Source organism: Pteropus medius, unplaced genomic scaffold, assembly GCF_902729225.1.
Source record: "Pteropus medius unplaced genomic scaffold, Ma_sr-lr_union100, whole genome shotgun sequence".
In the NCBI taxonomy this organism is placed as follows: Eukaryota; Metazoa; Chordata; class Mammalia; order Chiroptera; family Pteropodidae; genus Pteropus; species Pteropus medius.
The window spans coordinates 2,306,722-2,323,335 of record NW_024349804.1 but is presented as its reverse complement, the minus strand read 5'-3'; the positions used below and the strand labels follow the sequence as shown (position 1 = coordinate 2,323,335).

At 41.2% G+C, this 16,614-nt stretch overlaps 1 pseudogene; it reads right to left on the bottom strand.

Moving 5' to 3' along the window:
• Positions 1-15,633: 15,633 nt before the first annotated feature.
• Positions 15,634-15,752, bottom strand: LOC120582966 (uncharacterized; annotated as a pseudogene).
• Between the last annotated feature and the right edge of the window lie 862 nt (positions 15,753-16,614).

Here is a 16,614-nt window from a genome sequence, read left to right as displayed (position 1 = left end):
CTTTCTCAACCCCATGTTCAGACAGTTCTATTGATTTCACCACAGTGTCCCACAGAGTTAAAATAAGCAGCTCTAGGAAATGAAATTTCCCAAAACCTAGATCACATTTTATTTCCATCTCACTGTAATATATATAGATTTTTTTCTCCCTCAAGTCGTTCTATCAAGGAAACCAAAAGGTCATTATTCAGGGTTGACCAGGTCCTGGTTTCTTCATAGATCAACAACATATTTCTGCGTCCTTAGAGCTAGAAGGCAATGGGGAAAATTTGAGGACAAGTTTCCTGCAGGGTTAGGATCTTTCCCATGACTCTGATCATATTTCATTGACTATCTTGCTTTGTATCAGATGCTATACTAAGAGGATAAAAGATTAATAACAATACTTTTTAGGTGATATTTTTGAGATAAATATACTTTTCAAGGTGTTTCAAGAATAGTTGTTTGGATTTTCTGTTTCTGATTCAATTCTTATAACAACTCCATTATGTGGGCACTATTATTATCCCCATTTCACACATGAGAAAACAGAGGTGCAGAGAACTTTAGAAATTTGGCTAAGGTCTCACAAGAAGTGATAGAACACAGATATTAACCCAGCCAGTTTGGCTCTAAAGCCAAATTGATTAAAATTAAACATTAAAAGCTCATGATTTTAATCATAACACTCTAGACTTCTCGATTGGAATAAGACACAATCTCTTTCTTTAAAAATAATTTTTTCATTTTTCAATTACAGTTGACATGCAATATTATATTAATTTCAGGTATACAACATAGTGATTAGACATTTATATCAATTACAAAGTGATCACTCCAATAAATCTAGTACCCATCTGACGCCATACATAGTTAATACAGTATTATTGACTATATTCTCTATGCTGTACTTTGCATTCCCATGACTATTTTGTAGCTGCCAATTTGTCTCTCTTAATCCTTCTTCGCATCTCTACATCCCCTCCCATCTGACAACCATCAAAATATTCTTTGTATCTATGACTTTGTTTTGTTCATTTATTTTGTTTTTTAGATTTCACATATAAGTGAAGTCATATGGTGTTTGTCTTTTTTGGACTTAGTTCACTCAGCATACTACTCTCTAGGTTCATCTATGTTGTTGCAGATGGCAAGATTTCATTCTTTTTTTTGGCTGAGTAATGTTCGATTGTATATAAGTACCACTTCTTTTCCTGTTCACCTATTGATGGATACTTAGATTTCTCCCCATAACTTGGTTATTGTAAATTATACTGCAATGAACACAATGGATGCATATGTCTTTATGAATTAGTGTTTTTGCTTTCCTTGGATTACTACCCAGAAGCAGAATTACTGGGTCCTTCGTTGTCTCTTGTCGTAGCCTTTGTTTTAAAATCTATTTTTGTCTGGTGTAAATATGGCTATCCCAGCTTTTTTTTTTTTTTCATTTCCATTGTCATAAAATATCTTTTTTCATTCCTTTACTTTCAGTGTGTATTTGTCTTTCGATCTGAAGTGAGTATCTTATAGGCAGCATATGTAAGAGTCTTGTTTGCTTTTCTATTCGGTCACCCTATGTCTTTTGATTGGAACATTTAATCCATTTGAATTTAAAGTAATTTTTGGTAGATATGTAGTTATTGCCATTTTATTTTTCATCTTTTTTATCTTTTTTTTTTTCCATTATTTTCTTAAAGAAGTCCCTTTAACATTTCTTGTCATGCTGGTTTGGTGGTGATGAACTCCTTTAGCTTTTTCTTGTCTGGGAACTCTTTATCTGTCCTTCAGTTCTAAATGATAACTTTGCTGAGTAATCTTGGTTGTAGGTCCCTGTTTTTCTCTTTGTGAATATTTCTTGCCAGTCCCTCAGTCCTGCAAAGTTTCTGCTGAGAAATCAGCTGATGGTCTTATGGGAGCTCTCTTACAGGTAACTGCTTTTCTCTTGCAGCTTTTAAGGTTCTCTCTTTATCTATAACCTTTGACATTTTAATTATGATGTGTCTTGGTGTGGGCCTCTTGGGTTCATCTTGTTTGAGACTCTGTGCTTCCTGGGCTTGTATGTCTATTTCTTTCACCAGATTAGGGAAGTCTTCCATCATTATTTCTTCAAATAGGTTTTCAATTCCTTACACTCTCTCTTCTCCTTCTGGTACCTCTATGATGCAGATGTTGGTACGCTTGATGTTACACAGAAGCCCCTTAATTTTTGGATTCTTTTTTTTTTTTTACTGTTCTGATCTGGTGTTTTCTGCTACCATATATTTCAAATTGCTGATTCGACCTTCTGCTTCGTCTAATCTATTGTCGATTCCATCTGGTGTATTCTTAATTTCAGCTGTTGTAGCCTTCATTTCTGACTGGTTCTTTTTTATGTTTTCTATCACCATTTTTAGGTTTCTTTATGTCTTTGTTGAAGTTCTCATTGAGATTATTGAGTATTTTTATAACCAGTGTTTTGAACTCTGTGTCTGGTATATTGCTTGTCTCCATTTTGTTTAGTTATTTTTCTGGGGCTTTGTCCTGATCTTTCATTTGGAACATGATTCATTGTCTCCTTATTGTCGCTGCCTCCCTGTGTTTGTTTTTACTTATTAGATACAGCTGCTACGTTTCCCAGTCTTGGCGGCTTTATGTAATATGTGTCCTGTGGGGGCCTAGTGGCACAGTCTCCCTGGTCACCTGAGCTAGGTGCTTTAGATATATCCCTTGTGTAGGTCGTGTCTGTCCTCCTGTTGAGTTAAGCCTTAGTAGCTATTGGTGTGTCAATGGGAGGGATTGACCCTCAAGCTGATTGGTTGAGAGGGCTGTCTGTGACTACAGTGAAGGAATTGTGCGGGGGCTGAACCTATGGAGCAGGATTCACTTCAGCAGGGCTCTGGTGTCTGCTCAGTCTGCTCTTAATGTGTGCCATTTGTGGAAGTGGTTGGGTAGTATGGTCTGAAGCTGGCCACTGGGTCTGTTGGATCTGGGGCTTCTTGGGAGGCGTTCTGTTGCAGGCCAAGTTCAGCCACTGCCTGTGCCCTGCTCCGGGTCACTTGATATGAGTTAAAAGTGATTTGCAGATGGTTTCCACTTGTGCTAGGTAGGTTTGGATGTGCCTGGAGAAGCCGATTTTCAAATCAAGGTCTGCTGCCACTAGTGTTGGGTTTGGAGCTGCTTAACAAAAGATATGGGGCATGCCAAGGCCAGATGCTGCTTTTTGGGGGCTTGTAAACCTTTGAGAGATTTTAAGAAAGTCCTCAACATGAGCCAAGGCAGGATGTTTGTGTAGAAAAGCCACTGGAAGCGGCTCGTGTGGGACCACAAGTTGAGAGGAGTGAGGTCTCAGGGAATCACCAGGGCGGGGCAAATGGTGTTAGCCAGGTTGAGGAAAAGTCAGATATTTTGGCCACCTGTGTCTGCAGGCTGGGTGAGGGGAGAGCTCAACAAAAGAACAGTGGTTTCTGCTTGTACTTCTTTCTGGGAGAATCCTGCCCCTCCAGCTATCACCCTGAAGCCAGACAATTCAGTTCCTCCCCATACGTTCCTGGCACCTTTTGAGCTGATGATGACCCAGCACTGGAGCTCAGAGCAAGGGAGTCCATCAGCAGGTAAGTCCAGGCATGGGCCGTTGAAGAGTATGCTTAGGACTCAGCGGCCCTCCATCCCAGCCACAATCTCCACTGGTTTTCAGAACCAGAAGTTATGGAGACTTCACTTCCTGTTACCGGAATCTTGGGCTGGGGAGCCTGGTGTGGGGCTGGGACCCCTCGTTCCTCAAGTACCTCCAAAGCTGAGATATCCCTTCCAACTTTTAACTGCCTCATGTGCGCATGACTCCAACCTGTTCTGCGTCTGTGCCCCTCTTATGAGTCTCAAAGTGGCTTCTTCTGCACGTCCTTAGCTGTGGGATTTCTGTTCAGCTAGACTTCAGGTATTCTCAATGATGGTCATTCTGTAGTTTAGTTGTAATTTTGAGGTAGTTGTGGGAAGAGTCGTGCACAGTGTTTACCTACCTTGCCAGACAATTAATTGGAAGCCCCAGTACAATCCCTTTTTATAAGGGTTTTTTAGTTGGTGTGGAAGAGGGACTCATAAATATAACACGGTATGGTATAAGTGTTGTGATCCATTCAAACTTTTGTATAGTGGATATTTGTAATGTGCTTTTATTACATAGTATAGAGCAGAAAATATGAACTTGGAAGTTAGTTTGTTAACTGTGTGACCTTTGGAGAATTATTTAACCTCTCAGAGCAGTTTCCTCATAAAGAAAACAAATAAAATATCTATTTTAAAGTTTTACTATTAGCGTTAAGTAGGTTAATGTATATTCAGTAGTCAGCACATAGTAGGCCAATATGAAGACTTTTATAAGTTGTGGCAGTATTAATGAAAGAGTTATGTATAACATGTCAGATGAGCTTGAAGGAAGAAAACATTAGCTGGGAGATGGGGGCGTGTTCCCCACAGCTGATGAAACACCTGAGCTGGGACTGGAAAGGTTCGCCATAACTTTATTCTTTTGTTGCCCCATTCAGTATCCGGATTTTTCTCTGGGGAACCATTCCTTCTTCAAGATGTGTATGTTTCACCCCCATGCAGACATGGGCGTTGCTGATATTCTTCCTGTTACTCTAAGATGACTCTCCCATATATCGAAATAAATACTAGAGAAGGCAGGGAAGAGGGATGGCAAGAAAGCAGACCCTTAGCCATGCCAATGAGCCATTTGTTCAACCGAGCATGTGTCCCGTCGATCTCTTGACTTTCCAGTCTGTGAGCCAACACAAACCTTCATTGTCGAAGCCTGTTTCAGTCAAGTTTTCAGTTACTTGTGACTGATCCTCTCCTAACGCCAGGGAATTCTAGATGGAAAAGCTGCATGTGCAAAGGCTCGCAGAGGGGAGATCATGACAGGTTTGGAAATATTACATTGAGAAATAAGGCCAGAAGATGGGTCAGTGCCAGCTTTTCAAGGGCATCGACTTCCATGTTAATGAGTTTGGACTCTAGCCTGTAGGCTGTAGGGAGCAATGGTTTTTGAACAGAGAAGTGACAAGATCAGATTTGCATCTTATAAATATGACTCTGGCTGTGAAGTTGAGTCTGGAGAGGAGTAGAGGAGGCTGAAAGCAGGGGAGAGAGCTAGGAGATAACTGCAGCGAAATGAAGTGAAGACAGTAATAGTGGGGACAGAGAAGTACAGACCTGGTATAATTTTCTTTCTAGATCCATCTTACTATTATTCACTTACTTAAATGAATTCTTCTTGGCTTTTCATTCTGGGTTCACAGACGCCTCACCAGTCACAGCTGCAGACTGGCAGACAGGGAAACTCTTGGTCTCCAGGTGCACTGCAGAGCCTTCAAAATCTAAGATATGAGACATACAAGCTTCCTAACTTTTAATATTTCCTTGCTGTCCTTCTTCCTACATCATGGTGATGCTCTTCAGCTGGACATTAACAAATGGACAAACCAAGTCTGTGATCATCACAGAGCACAGTCCACTAAGCCAATTTACGTATCTTTCTGAACTCATACATGAGTACCTCGCTTCTTTTTTGTTCAGGCAGGAGATGCCCCAGCAGGGACTATCAAAATACTGTCATAAAATTTATGTTTATTGCTTTTTTTTTTCCTGTATCAGAAAACCTCCAACTAGTTACTGTGGAGTTAATATTCCTTTCCACTTTCCTGAGGTATTTTCAATAGTGGAATATTGGAATTGTATGGGGGTAGAGATAGATAAACATTCGAGGGTTTAGATTTTAAGTAGATACTTTAAAAAGGAAAAAAAAAAAAAACCCAGGCCTTCATGTGTAGTCTTTTTGGCATTCTGCTTTCATTTGCTGCAGGAAGATGAATGCTCAATTAAAAGTCTCTTAATAGGACCAGGAAAGAGTTGTGACTCATCTATGGTGTGTTAAGTCTTCTGCTGAACTACGAAGTTGTAGCTGGAACCACGTCGGGTCCTCTAGGGATTTAGACCTGGAAAACCCATTTCCAATCTTGTTCCACCATCACCAATTAAACCCATTCCTACTCCTGACCATGGGTCGATGGGGCAGTAATATCATTTAATTTAAAAAATTTTTAAGTACTGAAAAGGACCTTAAAATGATCTACTCTAGAATTCTTAGTTAATGAGTTCAGTTGGTTTGGCTGAGGCTAAAGATAACAGAAATCATGTCCCAAAATGTGGAGCTAGAACCCCTCCATGCAGGACCTACCACAAAAGATGTGCCTCAGTTCCCCATCTATAAAGCAGAAATATCTACCTCTAACGGCTGTTCAGGGATTAAATAAATTAATACATTTGAAGCACTTCAAATGCTACTGGCATATATCAAGTGCCAGATTAAGTGTTATCCATGAGGATATGGTTGTTTGGGGCCATATCAGTTTTGCTTTGCTATCAAATTCCGGGATGGATGGGCTGGCTGGCTGAATGCTCAACTGGTAGAACCAATGCAAGTTTGCTGCATTGGGCAGCAGGCACTTAAAGAGTCTGTGAGGGTAAAGGAAGAATGAATATTTCTTATAAATCCATGTGGCTCCAGTCAAGAGTGATCTACATGGAATGGTCTAAAGTCTGGTCCAAAAGAGATGAGCAGATCAAAGCAGAGAAAAGCTGGAGATACTACTGGATTTGTAGAATCTGAGGACAAGAGTACTAGCCAAGATAGAGGCACATTCACCTTGCCTGTAAAACTGCAGGGCAGACGCCCTGTGATGGAAGGACACCCAATGACGCTTGAAAGCATCATAAGAGAGTCCGTTGTAAATATCTGACAACTTCAGAAAGAGTCGATGACAAAGCGACGTGATGCTGTCAGCTAATAAGCAGTTTTCTTTTTACTTTACTCTCTTCTCTAACTTCTCTCAACACTGGGGGTTCAAGGGAAGCCATGAGAAACCTTGTATGACAAATTGGGAAAAGAAGAGGAAGAAGGCTAGGAAAGAGATAAGAAGGGGATCTAATTCCTTCTGAACACAGGTGTTTTTTGTTTGTTTATGGAGCAGTCTGAGCGGGAGGAGGCGAAGACACTAATTTTAATGGAAGATGTGCTGTTACCTGGAGCTACACTTTTGAATTGCTGAACTCAGATAGTATTTTGTGACTTGAAGTGATAGAAAACTATTTGTATACTGAAGGAAGACCAACGTTATGAGTCCTGCAGAGGTTCTGGCAGAACTAGCTCCAAAAAAATGGGTCCAAAGGACAATGGGAGACAAAGTCAGGATGCTTTGTGATTACACACCATGAGCTGTGCCTGTTCAACACAGCGGCTACACAATTAGCTGACATCTGTTGAATGCCACCACATGCCAGGCGCTGAACTGGTACTCAGGATATAGCAACAAAGACAAATGTCTAGTATCTTGGGAATTAGATTCTACAGGGAAAAATAGAAGGTGAACCAATATAAAATAATGATTACATAAATAATAGGTCTGGGGTAAATGTTAATAGTTAAACAACATGAGGGTAGGAGAAAAGGGCTGAGGAGAGGGTCAGTGTGGGCGGGAGGAACGGGGAAGTTCTCTTCTGAATTTTTTCTGTTTTTTTTCCAAGCACTTGGATGGGACATCATGGGAGGAGTAAGGGGAAGAAAAGAGGGGTTGGAATTTTAAAGGGAAGGTACAAAACCGTCACCTAGATCCATGGGAGAGAACATAGAACTGGGAACTGGAGTAGGATTGTCAGACAGTTTTAAGAATCCTCTTGAGAGCCATGGTAGAGATTGCAAGTGACATGAGTGCGCATTTGCATATGTTTTTCTCCAGGTGAGTTTAATTAAACTGACGCAGGAATAGAGAAAGTGGGACCCGGCCAGGGAATCGTGCTGGAGGGAGACAGGGGAAGGGACTTGAGCCTCCTGGAAAAGAACCGTGGAATCTAAGTTCGGTAGGAGAGGAAATGTGGACCGGAGGAACGAAGGCTGGGACTGGTGGCTTGCTGGCCCCTGTGAGGGTTATTAATTGTTTGAGTCACGAGCTGAGAGTAAGCTGCGCAGAGAGGCGGTGCGGAATGATGAGAGGATAATTGAAGATTGTGGTGATGGCGAAGTCAGGGTGATGTCCTGAGGGCTGGGTGGCTGAGGTTGAGTGGACGACATCATGGGGCGGGGGGCGGCGGGATCAAGACACCTCTAACTAAGAAGTCAGAGCAATAAAAGAGCCGTCTCTGTGGCTAATTAAAGTCAGGAATCATGACAAAAGTAATCCTGGAAATTAGTAATGAACCGGGTACTAAAATGGTTAAGAGATAAGGGGGAGTGACTAAGGGCTAGATTAAGATGGGGTGGTACTGGTAATACAGCCTGGCTGAGTTAAGTTTACAGCTAAGAGTTTCTAGGACAGGAAGAAGACAGTGATCTAGAAATGGCTAAGACATGTAAGAACGGCACCCTACCTCTAGGTTCAGTGGTATGAGGGGTATGAGAGAGAAAGGAACCACTACTTAAGAGAGTTTGTGAGATCCAGTGTCTTCAGCAGAGATTGAAGTTTCAGTGAGAATAACTCAGAGAAGCAGAAGGGAGTGATGATAAAGGGAGGAATTTGCAGACGATGGACCATGAATTCCAGAAGACTCATGGGAAGCAGTGGGAGGTGGGGTCAGATTAGAGGAATTACAGGGTGATAAAGGATGACCTGGGAGATGCGGCATCTGCCATCGACTGACGTACATATGGAAGTATGGTAAGATAAATACATCCTGATGTCCTGGTTTAGGCTGATTTTGGTGGTGAGAAGCCTGGACAGGAAGGAGTGGAGGTCTTCCTCGGTGAATTCACAACTCTGGGTAGTGTGTCGTGGTCAAAAAAAAAAGGGATAATTTAATCAGATTGAGTGATACTGGCTGGAGTTGATCCTTACACATCAGAAGCAAATAAGTTTCACCATATATGTGCCCAACTCCAGTCAATTAGAATAGCTGCCTGGTGCCTTAGGGAAGCGGTACCCAAACTTTTTTGTACCAGGGACCGGTGCTCCTATGAGAATCTAATGCCTGATGATCTGAGGCGGAGCTAAGGCGGTGATGCTGGTGCTGGGGAGTGGCTGCAAGTACAGATGAAGCTTTGCTCGTTTGCCAGCTCACTGCTCACCTCCTGCTGTGTAGCCCTGGTTCCTAACAGGCCACAGACTGGTACTGGTCCAAGGCCTGGGGGTTGGTGACCCCTGCCTTAGGGTGAGAAAGGGCTGAGGGTGTATTAATAAGGTCAGCCATGGACACGTGAAGGAGAACCAAGTTTACAAGTTGTAAGTAGGCAACCTTTCATTTTTAAGTCTTTTGAAATAGATACAAAAAGGTAAGGGGTTTGCTCAAAATCACAGCATTTAATGAGAATGAGAACCATTCCACCAGGAACACATGAAAACCTTGCTTAGGTAGTCCTCACCATCATATAAATGTCATTTTGTATTTATGTTTAGTTGATGAAGATTAGTAATACAGTTACTGAGTCTTGGCTTTCCCACCATCAATCTGTGGAACTATGGGCTATTTATTTGACTCTGCATCAGTTTGGATTCTCCAAGAAGCAGACACCAAGGTGGGGTTAGATATGACAAAAATTTACTAGGGGAAAATGCCTGTAATGGATAAAGTGATGAGGAACAGGATGAAGAGGGGAGTTAAAGACAAGTCTGACATAGGGAAGAAGAGAGGGGCTCGAAGTGTGTGAAAGGAACCCCAAGTTGCAGTGCAGTCGTAAGCAGATTGCCTGACGGATGAGTTCTGCTTCGGGCAGCAGTGGTCCAGCCCTAACAACCCCCCTGCTCTGCTCAGTCATCGGCTGGGAATAACCTACTGGAAGGCATGGCCTTGGGGCATAAGTACTGCGGGTGGGAGGCAGGGAGGGATGGAAAAGTTTGGCAGCTGTCAACCTTCTTTGAAACAAGTCCTCTTACAGCAAAATGAGTGTAGAGACACTATGCCTACCTCAGACTCTAAGTCTCATTAAAAAAGTTTTTATTATTTTTTAAATTGAAATAAAATTCACATGACAGAAAACGAACCATTTTGAAGTATATGATTCGGTGACATTTAGCACATTCACGATATTGTGCAACTATCTCCCCTGTCTAGTTCCAAAACATTTTCATCACCCCCAAGGGAGACCCTGTACCCATTAAGCGTGACTCCCCATTTCCTCCTCCTCCCACCCCTGGCAACCACTAATGTACTTTCTGCCTTTATGGATTTACTTATTATGGATCTTTCATATAAGCAGAATCACACAATATGTGATGTTTTATATCTGGCTTTTTTTCAGTTAGCATAATGATTTTGAAGTTCATTCAGACTGAAGCTTACAGGGCTTTGCTCCTTTTACGGTTGAATAATATTCCATTATATGGTTATACCATATTTTATTTAACCATTCCTCCATTGATGGACATTTGAGTTTTTTCTACTTTTTGGCTATTGTGAATAATGGCCAACATTTGTGTTTGCATATTTTTTGAGTACCCATTTTTACGTCTTTTGGGCATACACCTAAGAGTGGAATCGCTGGGTTTGATGGTAACTATGTTTAACTTTTCTGCAAACGCTTAACTGTTCAGAAACCATCAAACTGTTTTCTATAACTCATAAGTCTCATTTTTCTCATATGTAGTGGAAAGCGAAAATGCTCATAGAGCACTGAGCACAAACCAGAAGTGAAATCCTCATAAATGACGGTTATTGTTCATAATGAATACAGTATGTGTACCCAACAGACTGACTTCCAAAAAAATGATCTGATAGCTTTATGGTTTTTTTTTTCCTTTGCCTAAAGAGTGAAAGCATGAAGTTAATATTTTTTTTACTCTTAAAGAGAGATGGACCGTACTTCCACTTGGCTCACTGTGGTTTGTGAAAGTGAAGAGACCCTCAGGATTAAAAATATAATCACAGCTTGTATCTAAGGGTTTCTCCTGGAGATGAGTTTGTGAGATCTTCTCTCACCAGAACTCCACTTTCTGCAAAGAATTCCCTCCTATTAGAGTTGTCCTCAAAATACCATTTGTGGTTTGTCAGGATAGTCACTGCCTCTCACATCTCACCAAAATTGGGCAGGTTCTCAGAGACTCTCATTTTGACACTTTTTTTTTTTTTTAAGGGGAAGGGAAAGGAAATGTTAGAAGATTTAAAAAATCAGTCATCACTTGGGTCTCTAGGGGAGAAAGGGAGAAGAGAAACTTAATTGTTCCACAAGTGATTTGAGAAGAGCAAGGCAGGTTTCTCAGTGACTGGTGAGGATTCCTGAGGAAGGTAGTCTGATTCTCCTGTCTGCAGGTATTTAAAATACAAAAAGCAATCTTAAAAGCATCTCCCCTTGTCCCGGACATAAATCTAAGTGATGACTGATACTATAACGTTATCATGTTATCGACAGTTTTCCTTTCTATTTTTGTTATTTGTTTTCTGATGGAATTGTTGTGTCCCAAGCAAGGTTTGGGACACAGAAGGTCCTCCATGAATGGTTTTTGAATGAACTTCCCCCCCGATGGTTGTTGCTGCATCTCATGATTACCTGAAGCCTGTTTAGAGTAGCGATGGAATACATGAGCTCCAGTATAGAACCTAGTGGGTTTGAACCCTGGCACTACTACTTAGGAGCTGTATAATTTTGGGCCATGTACTAAGGGCACAAATGAAGATATCACTTTCTCAAGAGATTGATATGAGGAATACATGGGGTTCTTCCTGTGACATGCTTGAAGAATGCACAGACCATGACAAGTTAGACTGGTGTTGTTAGCTACTGGCATTATTGTCTGGCTGGCCTTCCTGGCTTTGTTTTTTTTTATTAATTCTTATCTCTCCTAGTAGAAACCATGCTCCTTGAGAGTAGAGACTGTGGTTTAGATATATTCAATACCTACCTAGCAACACACACATATACATACATGCAAATTCTACTTGATCATGAAAAGTGGTGAAATCCAGATTTTGCATAAACCAAAAAGTTTCTAAAATGTGTACAGAGAGAGAAAAATAGAAAACATTTGGCAAACAGCAGTAATCTCTCATTAGAATGTGATTCTCATAAGGGCAGGGTCATTCTCTCCAGCACCAAGAATAGTGCCTGGCAGAGAGTAGGCATTTCACAAGTTCTGATGGAATGGATGAATAGCGATCAACACTAAGAAATGCCAGAAATTCTGCCTGTGTTAATTCGTCTCACAAGACCATAAGGTGGAATTGTCCCTATATTAGTTAAAAATTGAATTGGGCTGCAAGCTGGTGAGAACTGACGATAATGATGTGAACAATAAAGGCTTAATTTTAACACTAATATAAGCAGAAGTCACTGGCTACATTTCAGGGGCTCATTATTCAGGACCAAGATCTTTGCAATTCTTTCTGCTTTTCCTGTTGTCCCAAGGTGGTTGCTGCAGTCCAGCCATCATATCTTTGTCATTAATGAGAAACGAAAACAAAACAAAACAGGAATACTTTTCTCACCAAGGGCAGCCCCTTTTAAGAAGATTTCTTTAAAAACCTTATCTTTTAAAGATTTCTACCTACATTCCATTGGCCACCTCTATTTGTAAGCAAATGGAAAAATAGAGGACTCCTCAGTGTCTTCCTCCTCTCCCACCCCCTCCTCTTCCTTCTTACCTGGCTACAACATTGCCCCATTGCCCCAAGGATAATAAGGTTCGGTTCCGTTGTTAAGAAGGAAGGTGAAACTGGGACTGGGGTAGGTACTAGCAATCTCTGTCAAGGTTTCATTGTATAGAGACCTTAGAAAACTGAGGCTCAGCCCTATGGAGCTCCTTATTGTTTTTTACTGTGATTTTTGAGGGTTTTCTTTATCACATCACATGGTGACTTCGTTGGAGGATCCTCAGGATGACACCCTATTGCTAGTGATTCTCTGAGCAGCCAGTGGCTTGCGGAAGCTGTAGATCGAGCAAATGGTTCTACCTCTTCTACTCATTGCTAAGAAGATCCAGGAAGTGCGGAAGTCTGTCTGGCAACCATTGGGGAATATTCTACTCTAGGTTAATTTTTTTCCCCAAGATTGCCTTGCTACACTATATGCATTCTTTTAAGGTATCTGAAACTATTTTGAAGACAAAAAAGGATGTAAATGAGCAATAACACATACACAAATTCCCCTAAATATGTAAATGCATAAATGGTGGCTCTGAGAGTTTATGTAATTAGTTGATGTCACGAACAGTTAGAGATGAGTCAGGACTCCATTCTATATCCCTGTCCTTTCCCCTTTCCCATGGGGTTCTTAACCCTGGCTGCACAGTGGAATCTGCGGAGAGCTTTAAAAATATCGATGCCCAGGTCATGCTCCAGACAAATTATAAATCGGAAGCTCCCGAGGTTGAACCCAGGGATCAATATTTTTAAAAACTCCCCTAGATGACTTTAATGAACATCTAAGGTTGAGGACCGCTACTCTTCAAATTCTCTTAAGCAAAATAATTGAAGTATAGAGCTCTCTACAGAGAGTATTTTTTAAAAATTATTTTGACTTACCCCAGTGGTTTTCTCATCTGCTTCATTTTCTTCTAGTGGGACAACCAATATGTAAAACAGATACAGATGAAGCTTCTTTCATTAAAGATGGTACATGGTGGTGGGGGTGGGGAGGTCTGCCTCCCCTTTATCACCCTTTGGGCCACCCCATCCATTACAGGTGGTTCTTGTGGCCACCCACAGGACAATAACGGACCTACTTCAGTATATTCCACATAGTAGGTTTTTTAATGATTTAACAGATAATCTGACCATCAGAGTAACATGCATGACTGGGAAAAGCCTCAGTACTATGGGTGACTGTGGTGTGGTCTTCTATTCTTCCATAGATAAGCTTCGATCTCCATCTTTTTACCTGTGGCTGTTCAGAGGACAAGTTGCTAGAAAGAGCTCTAAGGGTTAATATCAGAAACATACAAGTATTGTGCAAGTTATGCTTTCTCTCAGCTCATGTGTCCTCGTGTGTGTGTGTAAGCGTGTGCGCGCCCGTGTGTGTGTGGATGTATGTGTGTGTTATCCCCCTACCTCTCAGGGTGTAAATAGTCATGAGGATCCAGAAAGCAGAATGCTCAAACTCAAATGTCTATAGAGGCATAAAGCTGAACTTCCGTGTTTAAGTGGATCCTGCGGAGAGCTGTTATATGTTCAAATATCTTCCTAAAGATATTTGTATTAAAAATGGTTTCTTAACTCTGTGTTGGCAAACAAATACACACACACATTTTCTGGGCATAAGAAATTTTAATGAGGTGCCTGGTAAAATAAATAAAATAAAATTTATTTATTTTACTTAACTTTATATTTTAGCTATAGAGACTGTGAGTTGTTTTGTTAGGTGGACCCAGCCAGTGTATTTAGAGCACTGTTACTCAGTTTTGCAATTGGAAGGTGAGTATAGATGCATTAGCCTGGAACAAAACATTTTGAGCCCTGACGAAGGCCATTCCTCCTAAGCCACTAAGAATAAATACAGAGTTGATCAGACAAGTGTGGGGACAGGCAAATTTGCATAGGGGCCAGGGTATCTCCTAGAAGAACAGGATGCAGCATGAATCTCTTTGATGGATTAAGATGGTCCCAAATGATTGGTAGGAAAGAACAACAAAGTCCCAAAAGGGACCACGATTTTTATAAAGGAAGAGGGCGAATGAGTGACAGGAATTATCTGATGCCTAGATGTTGCCATGTGACCAGTGGCAAGATCCTTCATTTCTTTCTCTCATTGCCATTTGGAAGCAGTACTGACCCCTTTAGATGAGCACATCCCCCTAAAATGAACCCTGGTACAATATAGCCATAGGGATATTTTAATAGTTAATTTGGATTGTGATGTTATTTCTACCTTGAAATTGATGAAGCAGGGCAAACAGGTGTCAGAATAAATATTCTTAATTAAATGAAGATGTGCCTTCCAAATATATTCACTTCTGACTAATACTGCAATAGGTATCATAGGTACTGTGAAGATGATACAAGTCCCTGTTATCACAGAGCCGGAAGCGCAGTCATGGGTAGGAGAGGATGAAGTTGGAGTAGATGGTGTGATGGTGCAGTGAGCTTAGCAGGGCAGATGAAACAGAGAGTTAAATAACTGTAACTCAAGGCAGAATGAAAACTGCCAGAGTCACATTCACACCATGCTGTGGATGCTCAGTGAAGAAAAAGGCCCATGTGGTTGGACTCAGTTTCCCAGCATTTGAAATCGCCTATAAAAATTTCATAGTGAAGTAACCTGGCAGGTGGGTTGCAGAGTTAAGGAGAGAAGAAGGAGTGAGTGTCTGAGGGTTGATAAATACCACCCAGCTTTTCCCTCCCCGAGTCTGCAGCCAACTGAAGAGAAGATGCAGGATCAGCTTTGTGACTGATGAAGCTGGTGTAGGGGCAGCGTTGGTGTCTGTGCCTCAGTGGAGTTCCGTAAGACTAGCTTTTACGAATTAAATTTACCCACTGAGCTGAAGGCCAAGGCAGCAGCTGCTGTCCTAGTTGCTGTCCTGCTCTGTGTCACCAACAGTGGGTTTCTTACAGCGACAGAGGTGCTGCTTCTTATCTATCTATCTATCTATCTATCTATCTATCTATTTATTTATTTATTTATTAGGCAAGGCGACCTTTGGTTGACCTCACAGATTGCAAGGACCCTGTCAGCTTACAATCCCTTATTTTTTATTTTTATGCCTACAGCACCTGGTCTTCCTAGGTGGTCTCCCATCCAAGTACTAACCAGGCCTCACCCTGCTTAGCTTCTGAGATCAGATGGGATTGGGCTTGTTCAGGGTGTCATGGACGTAGGGTACGGAGGTGCATCTTAAAAAAGACAATGCTGAAAAACAGATGACAGAAAGGGCTAAGCCACCCTGGCCCAGTGTCTTTGCCTGTTTTTGTTAATTCCCGTCTGGCCTTCTGCAGGAACCACATGAAGAGAGAAGAGAGGCCAGCATTTTTACTCTAATTGAAGTTTTCTCATGGAAATATAAGGAGAGTAGGATGGAGATTCTCTTCAACCCTTTCACAAACTTTTCATCCCAAAGCAAGGGAGCAATTAGACCTTCATTACTTAATTGTGCTCAAAGAGCAGTTTTGACCCCCACCTCACAATTTTACTAAAGTCAGCCTTTGCCATTTATCTGTTGCCTGTCGTGGCAACTTCTCAAATATCCAGTAGTTCCCCCTTATCCGCCGGTTCACTTTTCATGGTTTCAGTTATCTGCATTCAAATGGGGTCTGAAAGTATTAAATGGAAAATTCAGATATAAAGCTATAAATTGCATGCTGATCATAAGCTATAAATTGCATGCCGTTCTGAGTACCTCACTGTATTTCGTCACATAGGCATTGTATCATCTTTTGTCATCACTAGAAGGGTGATTACAGTATAATGAGTTATTTTGAGAGAGAGAGAGACCACATTCACGTTACTTTTATTAATGTATATTGTTATAATTGTTCTATTATTAGTGTTGTTAATCTCTCACTGTGCTTAATTTATAAATTAAAATTTATCATAGGTATGTATGTATAGGAAAAAAACAGTATATATAGGGTTCCATACTATTTGTGGGGGTTTCAGGCATCCACTGGGGATCTTGGAACATACCCCCCATGGATAAGGCACTGACTACTATATTCGAATAGATGACTTGTTTTCTCTTAAAT